We start from the raw sequence: 17,344 nt of genomic DNA on the forward strand, positions 1-17,344 counted from the left end.
GGTAAGTTAGCAGCATCACCCAGTCAGAATTTATCCAGGAGAGCAACACTAGCTGAGCTACGTGCCTGCGGTGTGGGGAAAGGGGACTGGAGCAGAAAAGAACGTTTCCCACACAAAAGCTAGAAGCACAAAGAAACTGGAAAAAGCCTACAGTAAATTATCTATACAAAACAGAAACTAGCAAAAACTTAACAGATGTCCAAATAATATCGGGTTAAAAAAGACAGTCTATTCACAGTAGACTATTAGTTACCCCACATTATCACCAAGTATCACACATATTCCCACAGTCTCTGCAAGAGCTTACTTCAATCTTGCAGGAAACAAAAAGGTAAAAGAACAATGAGAAAGTGGTGACAGTTTCTAATTTAATGATTCTCCTGCTGAAGAGTAGCAATGTTATGTAAATGGAGCTACTGACCTTTCAAAATTAAAAGTATAACACTATAAAATTAAACGGCTCTGGAACCACAAAACCTTATCCTGTATAATCCCCAAACTGAAGACATTTCCCCTCAAAAATAATTTCAATGGAGTTTTAACTTGGGGGAAAAAGTAAAATTATTCAACTCCACTTTGTCAAAGCTGAACATGGCTGTAAAAAGAGGAGCTGGAGCTCACAAAGGAAGTGAACAGTTCTTTCTAAGGCCACACTCTAAACCTATGAGCACATCCCAAAGTGGCACATTAAAACCAATTAATTTAGATCTGTCAGATCTCAATGCAATCACTAAAGAACTCACCATTCCTCTTCATATTTTCTGTCATGTTTTCTAAGCGAAAAGAAAAATCAAAGTGTTACAAACCAAAAGTTGTTCTGAAAATGAGTCAATTTCTTGTAAGGTGGGGGAAAAGGTCAGCTAATTCAGTGCCACATTTTAAAGAGTTAAAATGCTTTAAATCATTTAAGATATTAAAATAAATTATACTCACACAGAATCCCTCAACTAAGCTTGCTCATCCCTTGAGGGAAAAAAAGTATCATTTTTGGCCGGGCGTGGTGGCTCACGCCTGTAATCCTAGCACTCTGGGAGGCCGAGGTGGGCGGATCGTTTGAGCTCAGGAGTTCGAGACCAGCCTGAGCAAGAGCGAGACCCCATCTCTACTAAAAATAGAAAGAAATTATATGGACAGCTAAAAAAATATATATATATAGAAAAAATTAGCCGGGCATGGTGGCGCATGTCTGTAGTCCCAGCTACTCGGGAGGCTGAGACAGGAGGATCCTTTGAGCCCAGGAGTTTGAGGTTGCTGTGAGCTAGGCTGACGCCACGGCACTCACTCTAGCCTGGGCAACAGAGTGAGACTCTGTCTCAAAAAAAAAAAAAAAAAAAGGTATCATTTTAACATCACTTTCCATTTTTATAACATTCATGTTCTCTATATAAAAATTATAAAATAATAAATATATGAAGGTAAAAAATCACCCATAAAGCACTGCCCAGAGAAAATTTTGGTATTTATCCTTCTAGCCTGTGAGATAAAGTTTTCAGGAGAGCCAGGCACAGTGGCTCTCACCTGTAATTCCAGCTGCTCCCAGCTATCTAGGAGGCTGAGGCAGGAGGATCACCTGAGCCCTGGAGTTCAGAGCTGGAGTAAGCCATGGTCACACATCACTGCACTCCAGCCTGGAGACAGACTGAGACCCTGTCCCTTAAAAAAAAAAAAAAAAAAAAAAAAAAGAAAAGAAGGTTTTTGGAAACTTAAAGAGTTCCCTTGCAGAAAGAATATGGTAAAGCCAATACAGAGTTTATGATGGACACAAAACACTCCTGAAAAACTTTACAAGCCTGGAACTCAGCAAAGTTTAAAATATAAACAAACACACTCATGGCCTCCATTGCATAGGACACCAGAGATTAAAAAGTAACTATAGAATTCCTTAAGGAAACCTCTACTTTAAAAAGATTCTATCAGCCAATTTTATGACAAGGATAAAATTACAATTACAAATATCTCATCAAGAAAACTGTCTTCAGTAAATTATAAACTCAGATAAGGATTCTTGATTCAATACAGTTTAAAAAGCAAATAGCTAAAATTGAGTAACTCTTCTACATTGTAACTCTAAATATTAGAGCCTTCCTTTCCCCCACTCCTAATTCTAGTTACTCAATTAAAGAGACCCAGGTGTCCCCTATTAGAAATCCAATATATTCATTTGTATTCTTCAGTTTCTTTGAACATAGAAGCCTTCTATCAACAGACTTTCACATGAAGTAGAGACAGTGAAGATGAATCCAGGAAACCATATTACCCAAGTATTCCACAAGGAACAACGAGGTAAAAAATTCTTTAGGGAAGAATGCACAACTCTTCAGATGCATAAATCCTTAAGCCATAAGAGACACAGAAAAAGGCAAAATAAAATACAAGAGGAAGCAAAAGGAACACTGACTTAGCAGCTACTGCTTTTCTATGTGTGGCACAGCTAGGCATTTTACTTGTGTTATTTATTTTGTTTAAACTGCATTACTGACCCATGAGATAAGGATTAGGCCCCATTTTTACAGATGGAAAAGGAAATAGCATTATAAACACTGTACCAAGCACTGTTCAGTGCCTAGCATAGGTTACCCCAATTAATTCTCACATTACCATTCTGAGTTGGTATCTCCATTTTAGAGACAGGAAAACAGGCCCAGAAACGTTTGGTGTTACCTAAACCCACTGCCCTGAGCTGTCACAGCTGTCCTTCCCAGGCTGTGCTTATAAACCCCAGTTGAGTCACACCAATCTCTCAAACCATTTCCATTTTAAGGATTCCACAATCAGAGAGTCAACACTCAATTACGGGAGGACTTAATTCTCCAGATTCTAATCAAAATTTTCTTGTTTCTATTCTACTTGCCTTTTAACCATTTCCATGTGCCACAGCAACTCTAGCAAACGTGCAGATAAATACAGGATTTTATTAATAACAATCAACTTTTTAGGATGTCAGACATTCTGCTCAGCAAGTCTACAAAGAAAGTTAATTCCTGGTTCAAATTATATTTCTCAAATACTTGAACTTCCAGGATAGATTTTATTTCTAACTATTATCAAAAGTAATCAAGAATCAAAGAATAGTTTTCAATAAAAGAATGGTTCATGTTGTTTAGAAAAAAAGTATGACCTCTCAGTCATTAAAGAAGTCCAATGTGTTAAGTACTGTGAAGGCTATGATACCTCTTTGAGGCAACAGATTTGATGGAATAAAACTTCTATGTCTAATGATTAATATTACACTTCCTTTATTACTGGAGAGGAGGAAAATGAAGTGGGAGGCTAGGTCCAAAAAGCAAAGAGAAAAAACAGACAATCAAGGACGGGCATGGTGGCTCATGCCAATAATCCTAGCACTCTGGGAGGCTGAGGCAGGAGGACTGTTTGAGCTCAGGAGTCCAAGATCAGCCTGAGCAAGAGTAAGACCCCATCTCTACTAAAAAAAAAAAAAAAAAAAAAAAAAAAGAAATTAGCTGGACAACTAAAAAAATACATAGAAAAAAGTAGCCGGGCATGGTGGCACATGCCTGCAGTCCCAGTTACTCAGGGGGCTGAGGCAGTAGGATTGCTTAAGCCCAGGAGTTTGAGGTTGCTGTGAGCGAGGCTGATGCCACAGCACTCAATCCTGGGCAACAGAGTGACACTCTGTCTCAAAAAAAAAAAAAAAAAAAGACAATCAAGGAGACCAAAATCAGTTGTAAATATCCAAGAAGATAAGTAAAATCTCACCTTAAGAAAAAAGCCACAGCCAGGCTCAGGATAGTTTTCAAAAATTTTTTTAAAGACAAGGTCTCGATATGTTGCCCAGGCTGGTCTTGAACTGAGCTCAAGGAATCCACCCACCTCAGCCTCCAGAGTAGCTGGGAATACAGGCACACGTCCCTGGCTCCAGATTAGAAATTAGAAATGGTGCTATAAACTGTGATTTGGGTTATCTTATATACTACTTTTATGCATGCTGACATGTTTGAATTTTGTTTTTGTTTTTGTTTTAGGATAGGGTCTGACTCTGTTGCCCGGGCTAGAGTGGAGTGGCATTGTCACAGTTAACTGCAACCTCCTGGGCTCAAGCAATCCTCCTGCCTCAGCCTCTTGAGTAACTGGGACTACAGATACATGCCACCATGCCCGGCTAACTTTTGTATTTTCTGTAGAGATGAGGTTTCACTATATTGCTCAGGCTGGCCTCAAGCAATCCTCCTACCTTGGCCTCCCAAAGTGCTGGGATTACAGGCATGAGCCATTACACCTGGCTTTGAATTTTCAAGAGGTTTGAATATGTCACTGGATCTGCAATCCCTCTGTTATTGCCAATTCACATGAAGAGCATGAATTCTAATCAATTCAGAAAACTACAGAACTCTGAGAGAAGGCGACACAACAAAATAAAGGAGGTATCCCTGATCTCAAAAAGCAGAGGGGCATAGCCATAAAAAAAGAATGAGGGGCGAAGCATGGTGACTCATGCCTGTAATCCCAGTACTTAGGGAAGCCAAGGCGAGAGGACTGCTTGAGGCCAGGAGTTCAAGATCAGACGGGGCAACATAGCAAGACCCCCTCTCTCTACAAACAATGTTAAAAACTTAGCCAGGCATGGTGGTGTAAACCTGTAGTCCTAGCTATGAGGGAGGTTAAGGCAGGAGAATTGCTTGAGCCCAGGAGTTCAAGGTCACAGTGAATTATGATTGCACCACTACACTGCAGCCTCAGCAACAGAGCAAGACCCTGTCTCAAAAAAAAAAAAAGGTAATGAGGGGGCCCTGATACATGCTACAACATGCACAGACTTTTAAAACAACATGCTAAGTAAAATAAGCTACACACAAATGGACAAATATTGCATGATTCTGGTTACATGAAATAACAGGCAAATTCATAGAGACAAAGGATTGTGAGAGGCTGTGGGGAGGGAAAACGGGGAGTTAGTACTTAATGGTTACAGTTTCTATTTGGGGTGATGAAAATTGGAAAGACAGTGTTGATGACTGCACAACATTTGAGTATAATTAATGCCACTGAATTAGACACTTAAAAATGGCTAAAACGACCTAAATGTAAGACCTAAAACAATAAAACTCCTAAAAGATCCAACAAGCCATGACTTTGGGGAAAGAAGAAAAAAAAAAAAGAAGAAGAAAAAAATAAAACTCCTAAAAGAAAACATAGGGGAAATGCTTCATGACACTGGATCTGCAATGATTTCATGGATATGATACCAAAAGCACAGGCAACGAAAGCAAAAATAGATAAATGGTACTACATCAAACTTAAGTGCGAGGATTGCTTGAGGCCAGTAGTTTGAGACCAGCCTGAGTTAAGAGTGAGACCCCATCTCTACAAAAAAAAAAAAACAAAAAAAAAACAAAACCAAACCACAGAAAAATTAGCTGGGCATGGTAGCATGTGCCTGTGGTCCTAGCTACTCAGGAGGCTGAGCCAGGAGGATTGCTTGAACCCAGGTGTTCAAGGCTGCAGAGAGCTATGATTGCACCAGTGCACTCCAGCCTGGGCAACAAAGCCAGACCCCATCTCTAAAAACATAAAAATTAAAAAATTAAAAATAATTATCATATGATCCAGCAATCCCACTTTAGGCTACACATCCAAAAGAACTGAAAACAGAGGTTTGAACAGATATTTGCACATTCACGTTCACAGGAGCACCATTCACAATAGCCAAGAGGTAGAAGCAACCCAAATGTCCATCAATGGATGCAGTGGCCAAATATGTGGTATGTACACACAATGGAGTATTATTCAGCCTTAAGCAGGAAAGAAATCTAGTCACATGTTACACCATGAACCTTGAGGACATTACACTAAGTCAAATGTCAATGACAAAAAGACAAACACTGTAAGATTCCACTTATATGAGGTAACTAAAATAGTCAAATTCATAGAAACAAAAGGAAGCCAGGCAGTGTCTCACACCTGTAATCCCAGCTACTCAGGAAGCTATGGTGGGAAGATCACTTGAGCCAAGGAGTTTGAGGCCAGCTTGGCAATAACAACAAAAAAGAATGGTGGGAGGGGAAAAAGGTAAGTTGTTTAATGGGTATAGAGTTTCAGACAGGCAGGATGAAAAACTTCTGGAGATCTGTTTCCCAACAATGTGCATGTACTTAATGTCACAGAACTGTAAACTTAACAAAATTTACCATCTTTACCATTTTAAGTGTTTTCTACAATTAAAAAAATGCAAATATTAAAAAATACTTAAATGGCAATTTTTATGTCACAATTTTTAAAAATAATATACCAAAAATCACTGAATTGTACACCTTAAATGGGTGAGCTGTACGGAATGTGAATAAAACTGTTTTTTAAAAAAAAAAAAAAAAAAAAAAGAAAAGAAAAGAAAAAGAAGAAGAAGGCCGGGCGCGGTGGCTCACGCCTGTAATCCTAGCACTCTGGGAGGCCGAGGCGGGTGGATCGCTCGAGGTCAGGAGTTCGAGACCAGCCTGAGCAAGAGCGAGACCCCGTCTCTACTAAAAATAGAAAGAAACTATATGGACAACTAAAATATATATATACAAAAAATTAGCCGGGCATGGTGGCACATGCCTGTAGTCCCAGCTACTCGGGAGGCTGAGGCAGTAGGATCGCTTAAGCCCAGGAGTTTGAGGTTGCTGTGAGCTAGGCTGACGCCACGGCACTCACTCTAGCCCGGGCAACAGAGTGAGACTCTGTCTCAAAAAAAAAAAAAGAAAAAGAAAAAGAAGAAGAAGAAGAAACAGCTTAACCAAATCCTATCATTCACTGGTTTAAGGAGAACAGAGCAATTCTGCTGGGAGTACCCAAAGACCTGAGCAAAGAGAAACCCATGCTCCCACTTCCTCTGACTGCACCGTGGCCTCCAGGTGACAAACAGCTCTTCTCTTTCCAAGGAATACCACCGCCACCACCACCACCATCTTCCTAAGTACAGCCTCACAGGAAAATAGAGTTAAAGAAGGTGCAGTGACAGCCATGGGAAAGGGGATGGAATTCAGGACTCTCACTCTACATTTAGCAGCAGAAACCAAATCTTTATTTAAAAAAAAAAAAATCACATGATAGGCATATATTAAAGTGTCTGGTCACTGCCACTTTCATTTCCTCCTCCTCTTCCAGTTCAGTATATGTTTAAAAGAGGAACTTCTCTGCTTCTGTCCTGTGATATCTACTGGCCTACCTCATACATGCAGAAGCTATTAAATAGAGTACCACTTAATATGTGGTTGTTAAAACAAACCATTCCTGACACTTCTTATTAAATCTTAAAAACACATCGCAAAACTGTGACTAGGATAAGCCCATTTTGCTAAAATGATAAATATTTCTAGAGCATATAAAAAGGATGGACAAGAATAACAATATTAATTTAACAACCATCTCTGAGGGGTAGGACTATGGATGAGTTTCTTCCTTTTTTGACTTATCTGTTATTTTTTATAATGAATCTAATTTCTGTATTAAGAAAAGTGCATGGAAATCTTTAGAAGAACAAACAAATCATTCTGGCTCAAAATTTCCCTGTCTGCCTGGAGATCTGTTTCCTAACAATGTCACAAAACCACAGACTTAAAATTTACCATCTTAACCATTTTTAAGTGTTTTTATAACCACAATAAAGAAAATTCAAATATAAAAAAAATAGTTAAATGGCAATTTAACATGTGAAACACTACAGGTACTTTCACACGTTACTGCACTGAAGCTGAACTAGCACCATATGAGATAGACGCTATTTCTTTCATTTTGCAGATGAAAATAAACTGATCAGAACAGATGAGTGGCTTGCCACTGTTGTGTAACTAGTAACTGATAGAGCAAGGATTACAATCCAGGCCTTCTAACTTCAAGCCCTGGGCCCTTGCCATTACATCACATCTCAAAGGGCAGTTGGCATTATTGTTCCAGATATTGTTTTTTTAAAAAAATCCTTTATGGTGACACTATTTTTAAGAGCACTTGCTAGATAACCTTGGGCAAGTATGTCACTTAACTTCTAGGGTCCTCAGTTTCCTCAGCTGCAAAGTGAAAGGGTTAGAAAAGATATTCCATCTCCAACAACCCTTCTTGCTAATGGATCTTAAGTTTAGATAGTACTATCTTAAAAGAAGAAAATCCTAAGGGCAAGAATGAATGGTTGGAGAGACGTTCAGGCCTATGTTCTGAGCCAAAAGCCATTATTCATGGAAACAGGTGGTGGACAGTCATGAGGAAAGAACCACTAGAGGAATCATAACCTTCCTCCTCCTTAAGGCAACAGCTGAAAGCTCCCGCTTTGCTTTACCAAACAACACTACTTCAGTGTTGGCTAACTCAAGATCAGAAACCACATACTAGGAAGTAAACCAAAAGAATATAAAAATTGGCACAGGGAGATCACTGTAGCAATAGTTTGTGCATGTTACTGTAACCCCTTGATTTTCCAAGTGGACTCACTAACACTAAAACACAAAGGGTGATTCTATATAGAGACACACCTTCATTCTCACCAAGGATTTATGGAGAAGCTGAAACTTCCATAGCACTCTAAAAGAAGCTACCTACACTTGTGGAAAAGGTGATACAGCCTCTCCAATTCACAGAGAATCAAAGACAGTGAAAAGATCTTTGAAAGGTGAAGTTGCTGTAAAGGATTCATTGGGTATTTGTAAACTCTTACACTGCAGACAATTATAAAGCACTCCGTGCTCTTTAAAACTGTTACACTGCCTTTTTCCTCGAGGGTAATAAACCTACAGCATTAACTCTGCTGAGGAGAAAGAGATTCCATTTTGCTAAAACAGCCTCCAAATAAAATCTCACCACATTCCCCTCAACAGTGGGGATGAGCCTAAACCAGTGAGAAGCTCCTTAGAGTATGTGCAATGGTCTTACAGAATTAAAACAACATCCTACCCGGAGGACCACCACAACTAAGACACCACCCGCCAGGTCCCTAGAGAAGAAAGCGCTTGAATGTGCTCCCCACGCTCCCGGTGTGAGATTCCAGCCCTGCTACTAGGCCATGACTGGGTGAGCACCTGATGTGGGGGGAGGGCAAGCCAAGGCCCTAGAGGATGTGGGTCGAGGAACAGGGGGCTCTCGAGGCTCCGGAGAAGCGCTGCCCTCTAGGGGCGGGGATCCTGGGGCACCCCCAGGGGTGGGCACTAAGAACACGTGGGGCGACAGGGGCAGGGATAGGGTCCCAGGCAGGCAGCCTGCGTCCGGCACACCAGCTGGAAAGAAGAGTAAGACGGAGTTGCCCCTGGGCAGGAAACGAAGCCCTCTGGGACCAGAGGATGAAGGTAAAGGGCGCGGGAAGAGGGGGGAAGGCCACGAGGAGGGCGGGTCTCCCTGGGCACTGGGGCACGCGCCGGGCAAGCGTGGCAGGACCTGGGAAGCCGAGGACCCCGACACGCGGGAGAAGACAGTGGCCCTGCCCCCGGGGCGCGGGGAACGAGGAGCGGCCGCGCCCGGAGGGCCCTGTGACCCGCGGCCGCCCGAACCGGACCCGCCCCGCGGCGCCTCCCTCCTGCCTCCTTTCCCTCCCTCGCTCGCTCCCTCCCTCCCTTGACCCGTTATCCTGCGGCCGCCGCACTCACCAGCGGCTGCACCTGAGCCCACCGCTGCCTCAGCTGCTGCCTGCGCCTCCGCAGCCGCCGCTGCCGCCGCCTCGCTGCTGAGGCCGAGTCCCGGGGGAGCCTCCGCGTCCCGCCGCCGCTGCCTCTGCCGCCAGAGCAGAACACCCCAAAATGGCGGCACTTCCGGCACCTACCACCGGCGGGGAGGGCCGAGGAGGAGGAGGAGGAGGAGGAGGAGGAGGAGGGCGGCGAGTGGGAACGTACCACCGCGGCGCGGCCCGCAGCGCCGATCTGAGCGCCCGGCGCTGCAGCGCCCCCTCCGGCTGGGGAGTGGAGAAGCAGCCGCGCCGAAGCCCCTGGGGCCAAGGGAGCTGCAGGGGCGCATCTCTTTGTCTCGGAGCTCTGCTGGAGGGAAGATCCTGGCCTGGGAATCTGAAGTTCTCGAGTCTGCATGCCGCACCCACAGGAGCTCTGGGTCACGCTGGTGGGCAAGCAAGCTCCCCTACTTGGCACTGAATATGCGCATAATAAAATATTTGATGAATGAAGGAAGGAAGGAGTGAATGGTGCTTGGCCAGCGTTGGGCACATGACACACCCTCCTTTTTTGCCTTGGCCCCGACAAGCAACAGCATGCAGGCCTCCCTTTGCTGGGCTGGGGAATATGTATGTTGCCAGCTTTCAGAGTTAGGGGAGTGCCTTTAAGCAAGATGATCTGGGTGTACGCACAACCGGGCAAAAATCCCTGCGACGCCAGAAGCTCATAAGGATTCTATTAAGAGACTGCTGAGCCTTAATCTGCTTTTCCTAAAAAAAAAAAAAAAAAAAAAAAAAAAAAATGTTGTAACAGCCCAGGTTACATCTCTAAAGACCTCCTTCAAAGTTACTCGGGAATTCCTGGGGCTAAATGGAATGCAAACAGTACAATTTGTTACTGTAGTTTAAACCAACATTGTTTATTACATAGGTTCTAGACCTTGTGAGACAGTGAAATGCAGACTGAGAAGGAAAATTCTGGGCCTGGCACGGTGGCTCAGACCTGTAATCCCAGCACTTTAAAGGGAGGCTCTGGCGAGAGGATCTTAAGGCCAGAAGTTGAATATGGTCACAATGCTTATCTTAAAACTACAAAGAAAAAAACAAAAACAAAACAAAAAAAAGAAGTTGAAGACCAGCCTGAGCAACATAGTGAGACTGTCTGCAAAAAATTTAAGAACTAGCCAGGTGTAGTGGTGGCGTGTGTGCCCATAGTCTGAGCTACTTGGGAGGCTGAGGCAGGAGGATCCTTTAGCCCAAGAGTTGGAAGTTGCAGTGAGCTACGATGATGCCACTGCACTTTAGCCTGGGCAACAGAGCAAGACCCTGTCTCAAACAAAAAAAAAAAAAAAGAAAGAAAAGAAAACTTACCCACAAATACTGATTATACATAACCTTACCACCAAAAAAAAAAAAAAGAAAAGAAAAGAAAAAGAAAGTGGGCTCCAAGCAGAAGCCTCAAGAGTTTTCCCATGGCCGGGCGCGGTGGCTCACGCCTGTAATCCTAGCACTCTGGGAGGCCGAGGTGGGCGGATCGTTTGAGCTCAGGAGTTCGAGACCAGCCTGAGCAAGAGCGAGACCCCATCTCTACTAAAAATAGAAAGAAATTATATGGACAGCTAAAAATATATATAGAAAAAATTAGCCGGGCATGGTGGTGCATGCCTGTAGTCCCAGCTACTTGGGAGGCTGAGGCAGGAGGATCGCTTGAGCCCAGGAGTTTGAGGTTGCTGTGAGCTAGGCTGACGCCACGGCACTCACTCTAGCCCGGGCAACAGAGTGAGACTCTGGCTCAAAAAAAAAAAAAAAAAAAAGAGTTTTCCCATGTGTTGGAAGGTTGGAAGCACATCTTTCTTTCTCCCTTTGGAAAAGAAAAAAAAACTAATCACAGTTTTTCTAGTACCATATAGACCAGAACAATTAGCCCCTACATTGTACGTTATCATATTCCTTAATTGTGCCATGTAGTTTTATGTACATTAATAATGCTGATATATGGTCTTGTTAATACTTTTATGTGTAATTGACTGAAAACATCCTGTATTTATAAACCATTATAGTTTACAGAATATTGTCACAAACATTACCATTTTATATTTGTCTCCCAGCTGCCATAGATTATAGAAATGTTTCAAGCAGAGAATGTCTCCTTTTGTGCTCCACAGAATTATCCAGATATCCACATGGTTCACTTCCTCCCCTCCTTCAGGTCACCTTCTTAGCCCTCCCTTCTCTGACCACCCTATTTAAAATCACACACACGCACACACCATGCTTCCAATCCCCCTTTCTTCCTTTGTTTTTATCGAAAACACTTACCATCATCTAACTCAGTATATATATGTGTGTGTGTGTGTGTGTGTGTGTGTGTATATATATATATATATATATTTTTTTTTTTTTTTTGAGACAGGGTCTCACTCTCTTGCCTGGGCTAGAGTGCCGTAGCATCAGCCTAGCTCACAGCAACCTCAAACTCCTGGGCTCAAGCTATCCTCCCACCTCAGCCTCCCAGGTAGCTGGGACTACAGGCACGCACCACCATGCCCGGCTAATTTTTTCTATTTTTAGTTGTTTAGCTAATTTCTTTCTATTTTTAGTAGAGACGGTGTCTCACTCTTGCTCAGGCTGGTCTCAAACTACTGAGCTCAAGCAATCCTCCTGCCTCGGCCTCCCAGAGTGCTAGGATTACAGGCGTGAGCCACCGTGCCCGGCCTCAGTATATATATTTTGTACATTAGTATTTCACTTGTTTTATTTGCAGTTGACCCCACCAGAAGGTAAACTCTATAGGGAAAGGAGTTTTGTCTGTTTTTTTATTTTATTGCTTTATTCTCAGGGCCTGGATGATGCCTAATCCATACTAGGTGCTCAATAAATATTGTTGAATTAAAGAATAGGCATATCTAAGTGCAAGATATGGAAAGAGAATGAATTGTTTAGCCTTTAGAAACTTTCTGAAACCTGCCCATGAGCTAAATAAGAGCAGGGATCATGCCTGTCATATTATTCTCTTGTATCTCCAGTGCTTTTCACAGTGTCTGGCTCAATCGGTATTTATTCGAAGGCAACCAAAAACTTTCCCTTATTGTATCTGCCTCTTTACTTTGGCCTCCCATTTGCAGGGGAGGAATCCTTGCAGGATACTAGTGTCACTCGTGCATTTAGTTACCAAGGAAGGCCACAGCAGATTAGCCCAAAGTTGGGGGGAAGAATAATTACATGAAGAACACAAATAGGTCTTGTAACTTAAAAGGATTTTAGCAGTGTGGACAAAATACTAAACAATCCAAAAATAGAAAACAAACAAACAAACCCTGATATGAGATTAAAAGGAATATGTAAAGCTTCCTGTTTCATTTTTTGCCTTACAGATAAAGATTTGTTTTAAAAATAGCCAGTGTTGATAAAGGTGCAGGGAAACAGTCCTCTCCAAGTGCTAGTGGTAATAAAATTCAAATAATCTCTCTGGAGGAATTTGAAATTTTACCTACCTTTCTAGAAATTTATCCTAAGAAAATATTCATGGATAAGGAAGGGTAGAGATTATAACATTGTTTAAATAGCATAGAATTTGATACAAAAGGAGATTCATTAAATAAAGTATAGTATATCCATAGCCTAGAATATTATACATAATCTCAAATAATGATAGAGAAAAATGTTTAATTGTGGGAAAATGTTCATGCTACCAGCTTAGTAAATAAAATATCTTTTAAATTAATAGATATAATATGTTCCAACCTTTGGTCGGGTGCGGTGGCTCACGCCTCTAATCCTAGCACTCTGGGAGGCTGAGGCGGGTGGATTGCTCGAGGTCAGGAGTTCGGGACCAGCCTGAGCAAGAGCGAGACTCCATCTCTACTAAAAATAGAAAGAAATTAGCTGGCCGACTAAAAATATATATAGAAAAAATTAGCTGGGCATGGTGGCGCATGCCTGTAGTCCCAGCTCCTCGGGAGGCTGAGGCAGTAGGATCGCTTAAGCCCAGGAGTTTGAGGTTGCTGTGAGCTAGGCTGATGCCATGGCACTCACTCTAGCCCAGGCAACAAAGCAAGATTCTGTCTCAAAAAAAAAAAAAAATGTGATCCAACCTTTGTTAAAGACTATGTTGACAGAAAGAGAAAAAAAACAATATATATTGAAATGTAAACAGTGCTCTACATCTTCACTTGGTATTATCAGTCCTTTTCATTTTAGTCATGCTAGTGGGAGTATAGTGGTATGTTACTGTATTTAAAATTTTTTCCCCCATTTTAATCACTTTTTACATATGTTTATTGACCATTTCGATATTCTCTTTTACAAATTGCCTGCTCAGGCTTTCCCCCCCACCTTTTTTTTTTACTGCAAGTCTTTTTTAAAAATTATTGGTTTGTAGGAGTCCTTCATATATGGCGGGGGGTTGTTTTGTTTTATTTTGTTTGAGACAGGCTCTCATTCTGTTACCTGGGCTAGAGTACAGTCATGAGATCATAGCTCACTGCAACCTCAAACTCCTGGGCTCAAGCCATCCTTCTGCCTCAGCCTCCCGAGTAGCTGGGAATACAGGTGCACACCACCATTTCTGGCTAATTTTTGTATTTTTTGTAACGACAGGGGTCTTGCTATGTTGCCCAGACTGGTCTTGCACTCCTGGCTTTAAGCAATCCTTCGCCTTGGCCTACCAAAGTGCTAGGATTATAGGCTTGAGCCACTGTGCCCAGTCTATATTTCACATACAAGTTCCTGGTCAGATACGTGTATTGCATATATCTTCTCCCAGTCTGTGGCTTGCTTTTTACTCTCTTAATGATTTCTTTTGATGAATGAAAGGTCTTAATTTTAACAAGATCCCATTTATCAATCCTTATATTATGGTTATTACTTTCCATGTTGTGTTTAAGAAATTTTTGTTTACCCAGGTCATGAAAATTTTCTCCTCTGTTGTTTTAATCTTTCACTTTTTGAGTGATTAGATTAAGATTGAGTGAAAGAGTAAGATCTGTATCTAATTTTTGTATATGCTATGAGATAGGGGTCAAGTATTTTTTTTTCATTTTTTTCATTTGTATATCCCCTTGATCCATCACCATTTGAAGAGACCATCTTTTCCCTACTGAGATTTGCAGTGAAGCCTTTTGTTCTGAACTTGTATTTTGTTGGTAGGAGTGAAAATTTGTACAATCACTGTAGAAGACCCTTTTGACATTATCTATTACACTAAAGCTAAGCAGCTAAACAAACTTATACCCTATGATGCAGCAATTCTACTCCCGACAGAAATGAGTACTGCTTCTTTCCACCAAAAGAATGGTTTGTAGCAGGTTTATTATATTAATAATAATTATAGCCCACACTGGAAATGATAAATTATGGAATATACTCCTAATGCACTACTCATATAGTAGTCCATTATACTTGTATGAAAAGGAACAAACAGTTATTACATATAGCAACAGAGATGAATTGCATGGATATAATATTTAGCAAAACAAACCAGAAACAAAAGAGCACAGGGCTGAGTGCAATGGCTCACCCCTGTCCTGAGCAAGAGCAAGACCCTGTTTCTACTAAAAACAGAAAGAAATTAGCTGGACAACCAAATATATATATATAAAATTAGCTGGGCATGGTGGTGCATGCCTGTAGTCCCAGCTTCTCGGGAGGCTGAGGCAGAAGGATTGCTTTAGCCCAGGAGTTTGAGGTTGCTGTGAGCTAGCCTGACACCATGGCACTCTAGCCCGGGCAACAGACTGAGACTGTCTCAAAAAAAAAAAAAAAAAAGAAACAAAAGAGCATATTTTGTACAAGTCCATTTAATCAAAATTTGAGAACAAGTGAAAATAATAAAAGTTACCTTTGCTAGGGAGAAATGATTATTGACTGGAGAGAACAGAGGAAGCTTTTGGGGGTATAGGAATGTTTTATATTTTGATCTGGGTGGTGGTTACATGGGTGTATAAATATGTAAAATTTGTTCAAGTCATACACTTTCAGTTTGTGCACTTTCTATGGCTAGGAAGAATAGCAACAAACAACCCATTAGACAGATGGGCAAAGGAGATGAACAGGCAATTCATAGGGAGAACACAAATGGCCACTAAACCTAAGATGTTCAATCTCAACTCTCTAATAATTAAAGATATTTAAACCAATGTGATTTTTTATACTGTCAGATTGGAAAATAAATAACTAAATTTAAAAGGCTGATAAGGTTGTGAGAAACAGGCCCTCTCAGTGTATAAAGATATAGCCATATTGGAGGGAAATTTAAAAATAATCATTAGGCCAGGTGTGGTGCCTGGAATCCTAGCACTCTGGGAGGCCCAGGTGGGAGGATTGCTTGAGGGTAGGAGTGCCAGACTAGCCTGAGCAAGAGTGAGACCCTGTCTCTACTAAAAATAAAAATTAGCTGGGCAACTAAATTTAAAATATAAATAAAATAAATAAATAAAAATAAAAATAATCATTAAAGTTAAAAATATTCACATCTGTTTATATAAAATTTTGGAGCATGCTAATTAATCAATAATGGATTAGTGGTTGTCAGGGAATGGGCTAAGGGGGTAAAAAGGTGTGGGAAGATGGAATTACAAAGGGGCCTGAGAAAACTTTTGGGGATGATTGTTATGTTCCATTATCTTCATTGTGGCAGTGGTTTCACAAATATATACATACATCAAAATGTATTAAAGTGTATATCTTAAATATGTGTGGTTTAGTGAGTATCAATTATACTCAACAAAGCTAGAAAAAAATGCCCTGTGGCTGGGCATGGTGGCTCATACCTGTAATCCAAGCACTCCGGTAGGCTGAGGCAGGAGGATTGCTTGAGCTCAGGAGTTTGAGGTTCCTGTGAGCTAGGCTGACGCCACTGTACTCTAGCCCTGGTGACAGAGTGAGACTCTGTTTCAGGAAAAAAAAAATTCCCTGTGACCCTCTTCAGAAGATACTCATATCTTTTGATACATCAATTGTATTTCTAGAAATGTTTCCTTCAGAAACACAAGTGGATGAAGTGTATACAAAGGCATTTTCTGTAGCATTCTTTGATTCAACCAGCTAGTGTTTAGACAGCTATATCAGACATTGGGATAGACAATGGGATTACAGTCATGAATAAGTTGGACAGGGTCTCTGCACTCATTCAACTATATTTGTTATTGGTAAAAAAAAGGTAGAAGTTACCCAGCTATCTATCAATAGGGAACTGGTTAAAGAAATGACGGTGGCCAGGCGCAGTGGCTCACGCTATAATCCTAGCACTCTGGGAGGCCAAGGCGGGTGGATTGTTTGCGCTCAGGAGTTCGAGACCAGCCTGAGCAAGAGCGAGATCCTGTCTCTCCTGAAAAAAAAAAAAAAAAAATAGAAAGGAATTAGCTGGACAACTAAAAAAATATATAGAAAAAATTAGCCTGGCATGGTGGTGCATGCCTGTAGTCTCAGCTACTCAGGAGGCCAAGGCAGAAGGATTTTTCGAGCCCAGGAGTTTGAGGTTGCTGTGAGCTAGACTGATGCCACGGCACTCTAGCCCAGTGCCCGGGCAACAGAGTGAGACTCTGTCTCAAAAAAAAAAAAAAAAAAAAAAAAGGAAAATAATCCAAATGTCCATTTACTGATAAATGGAGAAACAAAATGTGATATATCCATACAATGGACTATTATTTGGCAATAAAAATAAATACAGTCCTCATAAACGCTACAACATGAATGAACCTTGAAAATAGTTTAAGCCAGCTACAAAGGGCATATATTGTATAATTCCATTTAATATTTGAAATGCCC

At 41.4% G+C, this 17,344-nt stretch overlaps 1 protein-coding gene across 12 annotated transcripts in view; it reads right to left on the reverse strand.

The window, feature by feature from the left end:
* Positions 1-9,678, reverse strand: part of CELF1 (CUGBP Elav-like family member 1) — a 71,091-nt gene extending 61,413 nt beyond the window's left edge. For all 12 annotated transcript variants that reach the window (XM_069471374.1, XM_069471352.1, XM_069471358.1 and 9 more), the window contains exon 1: positions 9,564-9,678. The gene's annotated coding sequence lies outside the window, so the exon portion shown is untranslated. The remainder of the gene's footprint in view (positions 1-9,563) is intronic.
* Between the last annotated feature and the right edge of the window lie 7,666 nt (positions 9,679-17,344).

This window comes from Eulemur rufifrons, chromosome 6 (assembly GCF_041146395.1).
Source record: "Eulemur rufifrons isolate Redbay chromosome 6, OSU_ERuf_1, whole genome shotgun sequence".
Taxonomy (NCBI): domain Eukaryota; kingdom Metazoa; phylum Chordata; class Mammalia; order Primates; family Lemuridae; genus Eulemur; species Eulemur rufifrons.